Here is a 13,618-nt window from a genome sequence, read left to right as displayed (position 1 = left end):
ACATATAATACACTAATAAACTTACTAGGATTTTATCATCAAAATACAGAAATATTTGATAAACGAACAACATCTTTACCAATATTTTACCTGACCATTACATGTTCTACCATACTGTCTCATGTGAAGGATACTTAAAAATATTCTAAAAAAATTGCCCCCCTTTGAAAATGAATGCCATTTGTAAAAAAAATATAAAAATAAACAATTGCTGAAAACTGTGTTCCACCCAGTTATGTGAAATTTCACCAGTTGTACGCTATTGCAAATGCATCAAAACAAACATAATTATGTAACAGTTCTTTGAAAATGGTGAGTTTTTAAAGGTGTTTGACTGTCCGGAAGTGGGACCCCTTTGGGCAGTCCTCTTCCAGAATTCATATTTATATCAGTATACTGACACTTGTTTCGTAGAGTAATATACATGTTTTACATGCTGTTCAATTTTCATTTGAAACAACTCTTTCCTTCTATGATTTGCTGCTGTTTGATTTTTTTTCCTCAAAACGTAATGCTAAACCTCAATACATCCAGAACAAATTTAGACAAGAGGGTCATTGACCCTAAAGTGTTCACCTGTGTACAAGGCTTCAAGTGTGTTTGTATAACGTGTAATTTCTTCTATGTTAGCCTATATTATATACATGTCACACACTTTTTTGAAATTAGGGCAATAATTTGAACAACTACTTATGGATTCAGAGAAAAAATCCAAAGTTTCTTATATTATAAGCCTTTAGTAAGTACATGTCATACACAGGGGTGTGCCATTTTTGACCTTTGTGCATTAATTTGGACAATTACAGTAGAAAGTCAAATCCTTATGACACATGCCAAATATCAAAGCTCCAGAGGAAACTAGAAAATGCTTTTGTAAAAAAGCGCATGTCTCCCCCAATGCAAAGTCCTATAGGCAAGAAGTCAATAGGGTTCAGGAGCGAAAGTCAAAGAGACACTGATGGTTGGCTGCAACAGGGATCATCTACTTGGCATGTCCAGTCATCCCGCTAAATTTCAACACTCTTGGCCTAGTGGTTCTCAAGTTACTGTTCAGGCTCCTGTGACCTTGACCTTTGATCAAGTGACCTCAAAATAAATAGGGGTCATCTACTCTGCATGTCCAATCATCCTATTAAGTTTCAACATTGTAGGTCAAGTGGTTCTCAAGTTATTTCCAAAAAATGATATTACATGAACAGGCCACTGTGACCTTGATCTTTAATAGACTGACCCCAAAATCAATAGGGATCATCTACTCTGCATGTTCAATCATCCTATGAAGTTTCAACATTCTGGGTCAAGTGGTTCTCAAGTTATTGATCGGAACTGGTTATCAATGTTCAGGCCACTGTGACCTTGACTTTGAACGGAGTGACCCCCCAAAAAATAGGGGTCATTTACTCTGCATGAACAATCATCCTGGGTCGAGAGGTTCTCAAGTTACTGATTAGAAATGGTTTTCCATTTAAATCCCCTGTGACCTTGACCGTTAACAGTGACCCTAAAATCGTTAGGGGTCATCTACTCTGCATGACCAATCATCCTATGAAGTTTCATCATTCTGGGTCAAGTGGTTCTCAAGTTACTGACCGGAAATGGTTTTCAATGTTCGGGCCCCTGTGACCTTGACATTTAACAGAGTGACCCTAAAATGGTTAGGGGTCATCTAGTCTGCATGACCAATCATCCTATGAAGTTTCATCATTCTGGGTCAAGTGGTTCTCTAGTTATTGATCGGAAATGGTTTTCAATGTTCAGGCCCCTGTGACCTTGACCTTTGACGGAGTGACCCCAAAAACAATAGGGATCGTCTACTCCAGCAGCCCTACAACCCTATGAAGTCTGAAGGTTCTAGGTCAAATGGTTCTCCAGTTATTGCCCGGAAATGAAGTGTGACGTACAGACAGACAGACGGACGGGCAGACGGATGGACAGGGCAAAAACAATATGTCTCCCCCATAAAAAAATAAAGTCTGATAGCTGAAAACATATTTTTTACCAAAAAGACCCATAATTAATTATGTCCTATGAATCAGAACCATTTGAACAACATTGAAAACGGGTTACCCAAAGATCATTTGTGTAAAGTTTCATGAAAATCCATTTAGTGGTTTTGGAGGAGATTCTGTTACAAGAAATTGTTAATCATAAGTAAACACACCCTATGGCAGCCATGCCTTTTGACTAATCAGAAAAATTTGAACAAGGACAATTTGTGTGAAATTATTTCAAAATCAGGCCAACAGTTTTATACAAGAAGACTTTCTAAGTTTCTACAGTATACATATAGGGAAAAGTGACCAAGCCCCCTGGCAGCCATGTTTTTTTGATGAATCAGAATAGTTTGAACAATCTTGGTAGAGGGTCACACAAGGATTATTTGTGTAATATTATTTCAAAATTAGGCCAGCAGTTTCACACAACAAGATTTTTAATGTTTCCACTATATACATATAGGGAAAAGTGACCACGCCCCCTGATGGCCATGTTTCTTGACGAATCAAAATAATTTGAAAAATCTTGGTAGAGGGTCACATAAGGATCATTTGTGTAAAATTACTTCTAAATTAGACCATCGGTTTAGAAGGAAATGTCATTTGATGATTTTTCTATTTTTACCTCTACGGGACCCAATGTGCAACCAAGCGGAACTGTTTGAACAACTTTGGTAGAGGATCATCCAAGCAACATCCAGGCAAAGTTTCATTAAAATTCTTTCAGTGGTTTTGGAGGAGAATTTCTTTAAACATAATTTTCGAGGACGGTCTACTTGACACATGCACACACAGACAACGGACACAGTGTGATCACAATACCTCACCATGAGCACTTTGTGCTCCAGTGAGCTAAAACATAGGACTGGGATGATTACTAGCTGAAACCAGTTTCAATTTTTCTAAACCAGTAATTGCTCTCAAGCAATAGAAAACAGGAGTTGTATTTTATACATTTCTTTGACCAGCACATAGATCCACAGTATATTTCCACTAAACACATCAACTGAACACATTAGTCTCAGATTTGCATGCTGTGAGTTATTTAAAATAAGATACACCAAAATATGACTAAAAAAAGAAATACTTATTTGTCTGTTGCTGATTAACACTGAAGAACATAAAAATTTCATATGTACCTAAGAGATGAAGATCTGTCTGGCCACGGGCATACTCCATGAACTTCCATAATGTTGACCATGTCATTATGTGTGTCTGAAGATTCCTGGATAGAAAATATCTCTATGAAACAAAACATAACAGCATATATAAACCTTAATAAAACAAGATTACTGAAAAATCATTTAAATTCGTTGGCACGGACTTTAGTGGTTTTGGTCAAAACTGCAATTTTGTGGGGATATGAATTCATGGATTTCAAATTCTGAACATAAAATAGATGGGAATTTTACTTGTTCGTTTGGACTAAATTTCGTGGAGTGTCTCAACCAGGAAATTAGTCCTTCATGAATATTTATGATTTCACAGTATACAAATTCTTTTATCTTAATAGTTCACTAAAATGTATTTTCAGCTGGACTGTGAAGAAAATCTGAAACCGTGTCTTTTATAATTTTGATTCCTCCAGCAGTGGGATAAGAACAGTACTGGTGTCTCACAAGGAGGTAAACTTTCTGCATTTTTGACATCAAACGTACAACCTCCCCATTGGATTGATGATGTGAAATATGATGATGTGAAATACTTTTGGATCTGTATGCAAAGATTCTACCACATAACAATGATGGAAACTATTCTGGGTTTTTGTAAAATGAGATGCTTTTTTTTTTTTTTTACAGAATACAATAAGTCATTAAGTAAAGCTTACCTCATTTTTTCCAGGTAGCAGAACACAAGAAGTACAGCTTACTCCATTTCTTTTTTTTAACGAATCTACTGCAACTTGATGAGGACCTCCCAGGCTGTCCACATTGGCTGAAATGAAACATTTCATTGATCTTTTTTTTTGCATTTAGGCCAAAAGGTTCAACAAATGTGAAAACCAGAACAGGAATAAAGACCAAGTTCTTGAAATTTATGCCTTTCAACTCTAGCTATAAAACCATATCAAATTAGGAACTGTGACACCCTAATCACCTTTCTAACTAGGTAAGTCTGTATTTCTATTTTTAATAGGCAACTCTACAATGAATCACAAAAATCATTGAGTACCAAAGTTTTTGTTGATATGGCAAAATTTAATTTATGTGTAAATATATAAAGAAACAGCTGTCACAGCAGACAGCATGCTCAACTACTGCAGTACTGGATAGTGAAATAAGGCACATCTGAGGAAGTTATCACTGGCATGCTTAAAGGCTCATAATGCCTTTGTTTAAAATGTGGCTGCTTCCATTTCCGTTATGAACATAAATACATTAATTTTTTGTTAAATCCCATTTCTGATAATTACTTTCTTTCACGTTTGTCAAAAGTTCGAATATTGCTTAATATACTAGAATGTTTTATTGAATCAACTGTTTTTATTACCTCCCTTTAATGATCTTGTTAAAAACGTTCATGTGCAATAGTAAAAGTAGTGCTTTTCTAACCATGTAATTATGCATAACATGAATTTGGAAAACTTTTACGATAAAAATTTAAAGCATTATGGACTTTAAGGTAGTTCTGCACATTCAGGTCAAATTTTTTGTAGTATCTATAAAACCCTGATTTTCCAAAACAGAATATATTTAAAAATTTGGCCATTTTTTTCTTCTTTTTTTATTGCTAGACTGACTTGAAAATGTTTGTAATGGGAAAAATACAACAATTTTGGTAACATTTTTATCAAAAGAATTTTTTCTACAATATACAATATTTTAATGAAACTTCTCACAGTCGTAATGAAAATGTGGCCTATAACTAAAATTCGTAGGCAGTGTTGCTTGATTTTAAGGTATAATTTTGCCCATAATTAAAGAGATCCAAGTATTTCAAGCCGATTTAATGACATTTTTTTTACTAATTCAATGTTTCAAATGTTTTAAAATGGTATTTTAACTTTAGAAGGAAAAACTTGCCATTGTAATAGATTTACATACATACTGCTATCAATTCATTGAATGATTTTCATTTCCGTATCTAGTCCATTGTAATAAATTTACATACATACTGCTATCAATTCATTGAATGATTTTCATTTCCATATCTAATCCATTGTAATAGATTTACATACATACTGCTATCAATTCATTGAATGATTTTCATTTCCATATCTAGTCCATTGTAATAGATTTACATACATACTGCTATCAATTCATTGAATGATTTTTATTTCCGTATCTAGTCTTTATTCTTTAATGACTTTACACCAACACCTCAGATTACTCAAATGTGCAGATCTACCTTAACAACTCCTAGACTCCTGCGAGTCTGAATAAAATGTATTTAGTAACAAAGATCGAGTGGTGAGTTTGTTTGGGATTAACACCATTTTTTCACAAATATTTCAGTTACTTGGCACCAGTTAATCTAACCAGTGTTCCTGGATTCTGTACCAGTACAAACCTGTTCTCCACAAGTAACTGCCAACTTCCCCACATGAATCGGCAGCAGAGGATGAATGGTTTCTGACACAGTGTCTTTTATCAAATCACCACAGACAACATATGCACCGCCCAGGTATCAAACTGACAACCCTGTAATCAATCTGTATATCTATGCTCTCTCTATTGAGCTAAGTGGGCGGGCTTTCAAGTGGAACAGCATCAAATCACTACTAGTAGTATAGGCGCCAGTTTAGGGGTAAAACTGCGCAAGAAATCTGAGTATTTTTGGTAAATCAAGGGCCATAATTCCTAAGTGCCTAGGCCAATTTAGCTAGTTATTGAACTTGGCCGAGCACTTATTGGCAGACACATTTTGTTGAAGTTTGGTGAAGATCGGATGAGAAATGTTCGACTTAGTGTGCGGACAAGCTTTGTGACAGACAGACAGACAGACCAGAGTAAATCAATATGTCTCCCGCACCACTGTGTGGTGGGAGACATAAGTAAACAACTATCTTAGTAGAGAAAAATTAAGGTAGAGAAAAACAGAATCATGAATTGACCTGAAATTCTAAGAAAAAGAATGGGGCATAATTCATAATATACGGATGCCAGATTTATGGATCTTGTGTTGAATGATTTGGGTGATGATATGGAACAGTTGTTTTAAGTTTGAATCAAGTAGGATTGCTCTCCATATACTTCATAATAGCTGAGCTAAAAACAAATCATACCATATGTTTCAAGCTGGAAACAGCTAAACTTCAATGTGCTTTCCCCACTGATGTAGTATGTATTGAAATCTGCCTGTTCCACTCCCACTGATGTGTATACAGTCAAACCCATGTTAAAGACCACCTCTGAACAGAGACCACCTGGCTCTAAAGAACACATGTTTTGTTTCCCATTTTAACATTTACAATATATCTTAACTTGTGAATAATGGCCACCTCCCAATAAAGACCACATCTGGCTCTCCCAAGGGTGGTCTTTATAGACAGGTTTGACTGTACTGCAATCTGTTCACTCCACTCCCCTCCAGCTCTTCTACCGAAGTTCATTGGCAGTTGCAGAATCATGTTGTAGATCACCTTTGAATAAACCAGAAAATATTGCTGTTTCTTTTGTATGCTCAAATAATATTTCTAAATTGAGACCTTATTGCATCACACAATTTAAGCTTGCAGTGCAACACTATACTCAAGTAAGTAACCACTTTATTTCAAAGGGCTACACATTGAGTTTATATACAGCATATATACAACATTAACCCTTAGCCTGCTGGCGGCAAGTGATTCTGCCTTTGCGACCAGTGCAGACCAAGATCAGCCTGCACATCTGATCATGGTCTGCACTGTTCGCTATTCAGTCAGTAAATTTTTAGTAAACACCCCTTCAAATGATAAATGGTACTGCCCATATTGGAAGATGGACCAGTCCATTATAGAAATTTAGCACGGTAAGGGTTAAACAAACCTTATCAAGCATCATAAATACAAAATGTACAGTTCAGGATTTAAACAAGCAAACCAAATAAAAAAGATATAAAATGAGGTGAAGTTTTAATCCAAAACCAACAACAAAAACAAGAGGGCCATGAAGGCCCTGTATCGCTCACCTGACATATTCACCTAAAGATCATCAAGTTGGTTTCATTAAGATATGGTCATAAATGTGGCCTCTAAAGTGTTAACTAACTTTTCCTTTGATTTGACCTGGTGACCTAGTTTTCGATCCCACATGACCCAGATTTGAACCTGACCTAAAGATCATCAAGATTTACATTCTAACCAAGTTTCATTAAGATATGATCATAAATGTGGCCTCTAGAGTGTTAACTAGCTTTTCCTTTGATTTGACCTTGTGACCTAGTTTTTGACCCTACATGACCCAGATTCAAACTGGACTTTGAGATCATCATGATTAACATTCTGAATTTCATGAAGATACAGTCATAAATGTGGCCCCTAGAGTGTTAACAAGTTTTTCCTTAGATTTGAACTGGTGACCTAGTTTTTAAACCCAGATGACCCAATATGAAACTCGGCCAAGATTTTATCGAGGGTAACATTCTGACCAAGTTTCATTAAGATTGGGCCAAAACTGTGACCTCTAGAGTGTTAACAGTCTAACTGTTGACGACGGACGGACGACAGACACAGGGCGATCACAAAAGCTCACCTTTAAGCATTTTGTGCTCAGGTGAGCTAAAAACTAAAAATTACTGTATTGCTCAGCTGCATTAAATCACGTACCAATTCCATACCTATTAAAATTTGATATCATACAATGTCATGTCGCAAATTAACAAAAATACCCCAAGCAACAAACTACAAATCTCATAATATCTCCAGGTATTCAGTGGTATACATTAAAACCTGCTGTCACAGTCTCCTCTATTAAGCAGCCAACCTGTCTTAAGCAGCCAGTGTCTCATTTTCCAAAATGGTCATTCATTCTATAAACTACCTGCATTAAGCAGCCACTTTTTTCAACTCCCTTGGTTGGCTTTAGAATTTACTGTATTGACAATATCAATATACCTCCTAGGTGGGTGAATGAGAAACTTCAGCAGAGCAGTTCAAGTGGAGATAAGGCTTTAGGGCAGAATGAGTTAAGTATACTACAAAAATAACAAAGAACTTAAAATGGTACTTGCATATATTAAATTATTAATTAAGAAATGAGATCAAGACAACACAATTGTGTTCTTAATGCACAAACTGATGATGAATTTCACAGTATTATTATTATTTGTATATCTGCTACTATTTCACTTGGCTGCATTCTTCATCTTAAAAGAATGTATTAAACTTGATCATTCAATTAGCGGAAATTGAAAAATAGTGTGTACACTTCTGTCAGACTGTAAAGTAAATATACAGCAGCACAAGTATTTTAAATAACCAAAAACCTTGTTAAATGATACCAGACTTACCTTCATAACCTATATCAATATTGTCATCAGACCTCTCCAATGTTCTTTGAGCTGATCTATTTCTCCAAACTCTCTGGCTGCAGGTGTTACATTATACATTCTTCTTCGCAGGAAACCAACTATCCATGTCTGAAGTAATGATTTTTTTTGTTCATATCAATGTTTTTTGTCAGGGAAAGAAGATAATGTTTGAGAAACTTGCCTAGCATTCATTGTCCTTTACCAGAAACAGAATAGGTATCATCAACACCCTATTTTTACAAAAAGCAACAGCAGCTCAAACTGAGGAAAAAAAGCAACATTTTTAAAACAGCTGACATTGTCTTTAAAATCAGCGTACAGTAAAACCTGTCTAAAGCAGCCAGCCAAGAGAGTGGGGAAAAAGTGGCTGTTTAGCGCATGTCGCTGCTTAATGCATGTCATTTATAGAATGAAGGGAAATGAGGCACTGGCTGCTTAAGACAGGTTGGCTGCTTAATAGAGGCAACAGCAGGTTTTACTGTATGCTAATTGTAGCTATGGCTGATGTCCAAGTAAACTTTCTGCTCAAGTGATTTTGGGTCTGGCCGGCTGTTGGCAGTGAGCGGCCATTGCGCAGAAACACTCTTCATTAATGCCGTTTTTAAGTCAATTTGCGCACATACGAAAGCTTTCAACCCACCATTTTTAAAAATGTGAAAATCAAGGACCTTCAATAATTTCAGTATTTTAGTGACAGATTTAACTTTAGCAGCAGTAACTTACCTATATTTAACATTTGACATGACATTGTATGATTTATTAAAATTTCAAAATCTTAAATACAGTTTCGAGGAATCAAGTTTACAATGTTATAAATCAGTATCATAAATTATAATCTATGTTCATAAATGCTTGAGGGAGGTTGTAGATGTTTCAAATCTACTTTAAAAGTGGCTGAGGAAGCCCGACGAAATTTTTACAATTCTTATCCACTCGGACATTTGCAGAAAAAAAATATTTAAGCGACAATATACCAAAATATAAACAAGAGCTCCGCCAAGTGGGGCATTATACACCCGAAGGGTTACATCAGAGGATGGGAGCAAAATTTAAGAACTTGGGAGTGTGAAGCCCAAAGGACAGGAACAACAAAGGGAAGAAATTTAAAAGAAAATCTAAGTCGTCAAAAAATCCTTACAAGGTAAAGGTATGTCAAAATACACCTAACAAGAGCTGTCAGTAAGACAGCATGCTAGACATTTCTCAGTGCTGGACTCTGAATTAGAGCTTTGCCAGTAAAAAAATTCCAAGTTAAAAAGAGACATACCTCTGTCAAAATTCAAATCAGAGTAATGGGGATTGTTTCCCCTGGTGTAGACTTTGATAGTCAATAACTATTTCTTTAAGTTTCAAGTCAAAAGCTTTAAAAGTAACGGAGATATTTGACTTCATCAAAAATTTAAACAAAAAATTTAAAAAGGGGCATAATTCTATCAAAATTCAAAGCAGAATTATGGGGATTGTTTCTCCTGGTGTAAACTTTGATAGTAAAGTACCATCCATGTTGTACCCCAGAAAAGTGGTCTTCATTTTTCCCTATGGCCAATTTTAAAAAAGTTTCAAAATAAGCTTTTTATTGTAACATAAAAGGGAAGTAATTCAAATCTTTTTTATTGTAAGTGAACAAAAGATGGAACTGCCAAATAAAAACAAGAGCACTGCAATGCAGAGCAATAAATACAAAGCAAAGTCATATATGACCTTTGACCCCAACGTGTGACCTTGACCTTGAAGTGAGTCATCCGGAACATGCGCTCTGCACGTCGTCTAGGTGTTGTGAACATTTGTGTCAAATTTCTTTGAAATCCTTCAAGCAGTTCAAGAGTTACAGAGCGGACACGAAATTGCTAACAGACGGACGAACAGACGGATGGACACCAGCATCATAACATAATACATCACTTTGGGTGCATAATAATTGTTTTAATCAGAAGAAATTATACCTAATATCTATGCATTAAAGATCCCACTTTATTTGCTTTAATTAATGTTAATGGATATTCATCGAGTTTCTGATAATTATCAACTTGTCAATTTGCAGGTAAAGGTTAGAAATTGTCATTTCCCAGGCTACCTGAGAGCAGAGTTAATTATTATCTTGGCGATTTCAAACCCAAAATTACTGCATTTTTTTTCTCATGAATAATAAAGATCTACATTTTTTGCCCAGATATGAACAGAACACCTGAGGTCATTTTCCTCCATCAAAAGAAGGAAAGTCGCCATATGACTTTGACCTAACAATATGGTGTACCAGGGTTTGCTTGGCATGTATAGCGTGTTTGGAAATTAATGAGGAACAAGTAGCATTATTTGTGTGTGACTATTGTTGATTAGATTTAGGATAATGACTATGCTTTATGTAGTTTCTGTTACTTTGTATACATTATTAAATTGTAAAATTAATTCATTAATTTTCAAAGGATTTATAGCATGTGACTGATTTTATGTTTTTCTACAAGCCAGCTGGATGGCTTCCTCACATGAAGAATTCAACGCCCCGAGTGAGGCAAGAAACCCACATCGATGAGGGGCAAGTGATTTTAAGTCAGCGACCTTAACCACTCGGCCACGGAGGCCCCCGTACGTTTTTCTATAATGGACTGGTCCATCATTTAATTTGGGCAGTACCACTTCTAATTCAAAGGGGTATTCACTTAAAATTTACTGACTGAATAGCGAACAGTGCAGACCATGATTAGCCTGCACGGAGTACAGGCTGATCTTGGTCTGCACAGGTTGCAAAGGCAGAATCATTTGCCGGAGGCAGGTTAAAGTTTAAATGTTCATTGTGTGTACTCATTCTATCTGCAGAAGTTCGAATGTAAACAGCTGTTATGAAAATAAAAATTTAATATGAATTTAAGTTCCATTACCTCAACATTCTTGTATAAGTTGACCAGCTATATCTATTCTACGATGTATCACCGTGAATCTACTATATGTTGAGATACCATCTGTCCGAGTTGGTGCTGGTGGTGTGAGGGGTTTTATCTCTCTTTCTTGCAGCATTTGACAATTTTCACCATCCGCCGATTAACCAGTCTGATTCTTCATCCATGGGTGTTTCTGCTAATAAGAGTGTTGATGTTTTGGAACTTAGGCATCTAAAATCATGGTAAAAGTTACATGGAATACATTAGTTAAATCCTCTTAAGCTAAAGTCCAGATCAATCATCCTCCACCTCTAATTTGAGTGGAGAAGTTGACATTTACCTGTGTGTAACAGATCAACATATCAATGAACCCTTTTATACACAACATTAGATATCATTATAAACAATAATACATACCAGTGCCTATCATTTGGTTTGGAAATCAGTCTTGTAGCCTACTACATACATTTCCAGCTGTCACATTCAACATCTTTTGTCTTCTGTCTCTAGAAACAGTATAATGTAAGAGACTTGTCATGTTGTTACATTTGATGTTTATAAACCCAACAGACCAGGTTTTTCCTACAAATGTCATTCCTGGTTTAATATTTATTCTATCTTATATCCTGTATAATACTGTATAACTGTATCCATGTTTGACAAAACTCGTATAGACTTATAAATTATACTTTCCTGAAACACACTTTATTTTTATACAATAATAAACTAAACTAAGTATCCATAGCATAAATAAAACACATTTTCACACTAACATATTTGGTATTAATATTTTTTATACACTGTCTTTTTTTCAGCATATTTTGTGGCCATATTCTAAAACACTACTTCAGTATACAAATCCATTCAAATATGCAACATGTTCTATTTACAAACACTTCTAGATTATCAATCAGGAATGGATGGGCCAGGTCAGGATGGGACAAGACAGAATGGGGAGGAACAGGAATAGACAGGACAGAGATTCCCAACTCCACAAAAAAAAAAAATTCCAGTAAGTACCAATTTGTTATTCTTTCGTCACTTCAAACACTACAAATGAATACAGTCTCTTCTTGAAAACATTCTTCATTCTTTCCCAGGGAAAATCCACAGCTTCAACAATGGTCAGCAAATTCAGCAATATGACTGAAACACAGAACAGTATTTTACCTATCAAACAATTCTTTTTCCATACTTTATTTTGAGAAGCAAGAATGTAACTTTCAACAACTGTACATGAACCTTCATTTGCTCATGCAAGTGTGGTTCCAGATTTAAGAATCATTTGTCTTTTTGTCTCTAGATAATAGACTGTTTCCATAATAATATTATGAACAGCTCGAAAAACAAATGTTTTTAATCTTTTCTATCAAATATATATCTACGTATAAAGAAGTGTACTTTTACCACTTCTTATAAAGTGTTACCATAGTAAGTGTCAATTGCACGAATAAAACATATTCATAATTATTCTATTTATACATATATTTTCTCTTCCTTTATTTGGGCCAACAAAAATTTTTTAATTTAAAGGCAATTAAAAGTACTATCATACACAAGTTACCATCAGAAATGGTGGACCGGTCAGGTTGGCTTAGGATGGGCTGAAGGGGAAGGAACGGAAAGGGAAATGCCCCCACCCCTACAAAGTATCAATTTAAATTATTAACTTTTTAGTCTTTTTTCACTCTAAACCAAAAAACATCATATATCCATTTACAAAAGAAACTTTTACATTTCCTTAAAGTGGCAAAAAAAAGTTCGAAAGTGTCACTACATAAAGACATTTTAAACCCAAAAAAAATTTTTCATATAAAAATTTTGTCTTTTCACCTTTTTTCTCTCTTTAATCAACATTTTCACATTAATACTTTCACAGGATGTTTAAAAATTTTATGTGGGAAGGATCGGGATACGGACAGGATTCCCCCCCCCCCCCCGTTACTTTTACCCCCAAACAATTTTAAACTAAGCAAAGTTTCTTGCTTTTAATAAGAAATTTTTTCACTAAAAGTTTATTTAAAATTCAATAAAACCTTTCTGGGTTTTTTTTTTGCCCATTTTACAAAACAGGGTTCCAAATCAATAATTACCATAAAGATACTAGACAAATCCATAACAATTTTAAATTCTTCAAAAACTCAGTTTTTGACCTTTTCTATCATAAAATTTTTTACTTAAAAAGAAGTGTACATTTATCATTCTTACAAATGTTCTTTTGTTGGAAACTACAGCACAAGACATATTTTCAACAAACAATTTCTATTAATTCTTTAAACACATCTCCGCTTATTTTGG

At 35.1% G+C, this 13,618-nt stretch overlaps 1 long non-coding RNA gene across 8 annotated transcripts in view; it reads right to left on the bottom strand.

Annotated features, from left to right (window-relative positions):
- Positions 1 to 12,842, bottom strand: part of LOC123542195 (uncharacterized) — a 32,739-nt gene extending 19,897 nt beyond the window's left edge. For 4 of the 8 annotated variants that reach the window (XR_008368704.1, XR_008368706.1, XR_008368705.1 and 1 more), the window contains exons 1-3: positions 12,341 to 12,842; positions 11,321 to 11,826; positions 8,424 to 8,552 (exon numbers count right to left, since the gene is read on the bottom strand). This is a non-coding gene — a long non-coding RNA (uncharacterized LOC123542195). Of the gene's footprint in view, positions 1 to 3,133; positions 3,220 to 3,822; positions 3,930 to 6,219; positions 6,577 to 8,423; positions 8,553 to 11,320; positions 11,827 to 12,340 lie in introns of all 8 variants that reach the window. The other 4 variants (XR_008368707.1, XR_008368710.1, XR_008368711.1 and 1 more) reach the window with 4 other exon arrangements.
- Positions 12,843 to 13,618: the final 776 nt, after the last annotated feature.

This window comes from Mercenaria mercenaria, chromosome 19 (genome assembly GCF_021730395.1).
Source record: "Mercenaria mercenaria strain notata chromosome 19, MADL_Memer_1, whole genome shotgun sequence".
Lineage (NCBI taxonomy): Eukaryota > Metazoa > Mollusca > Bivalvia > Venerida > Veneridae > Mercenaria > Mercenaria mercenaria.
This window is presented reverse-complemented; position numbering and strand designations above follow the sequence as displayed.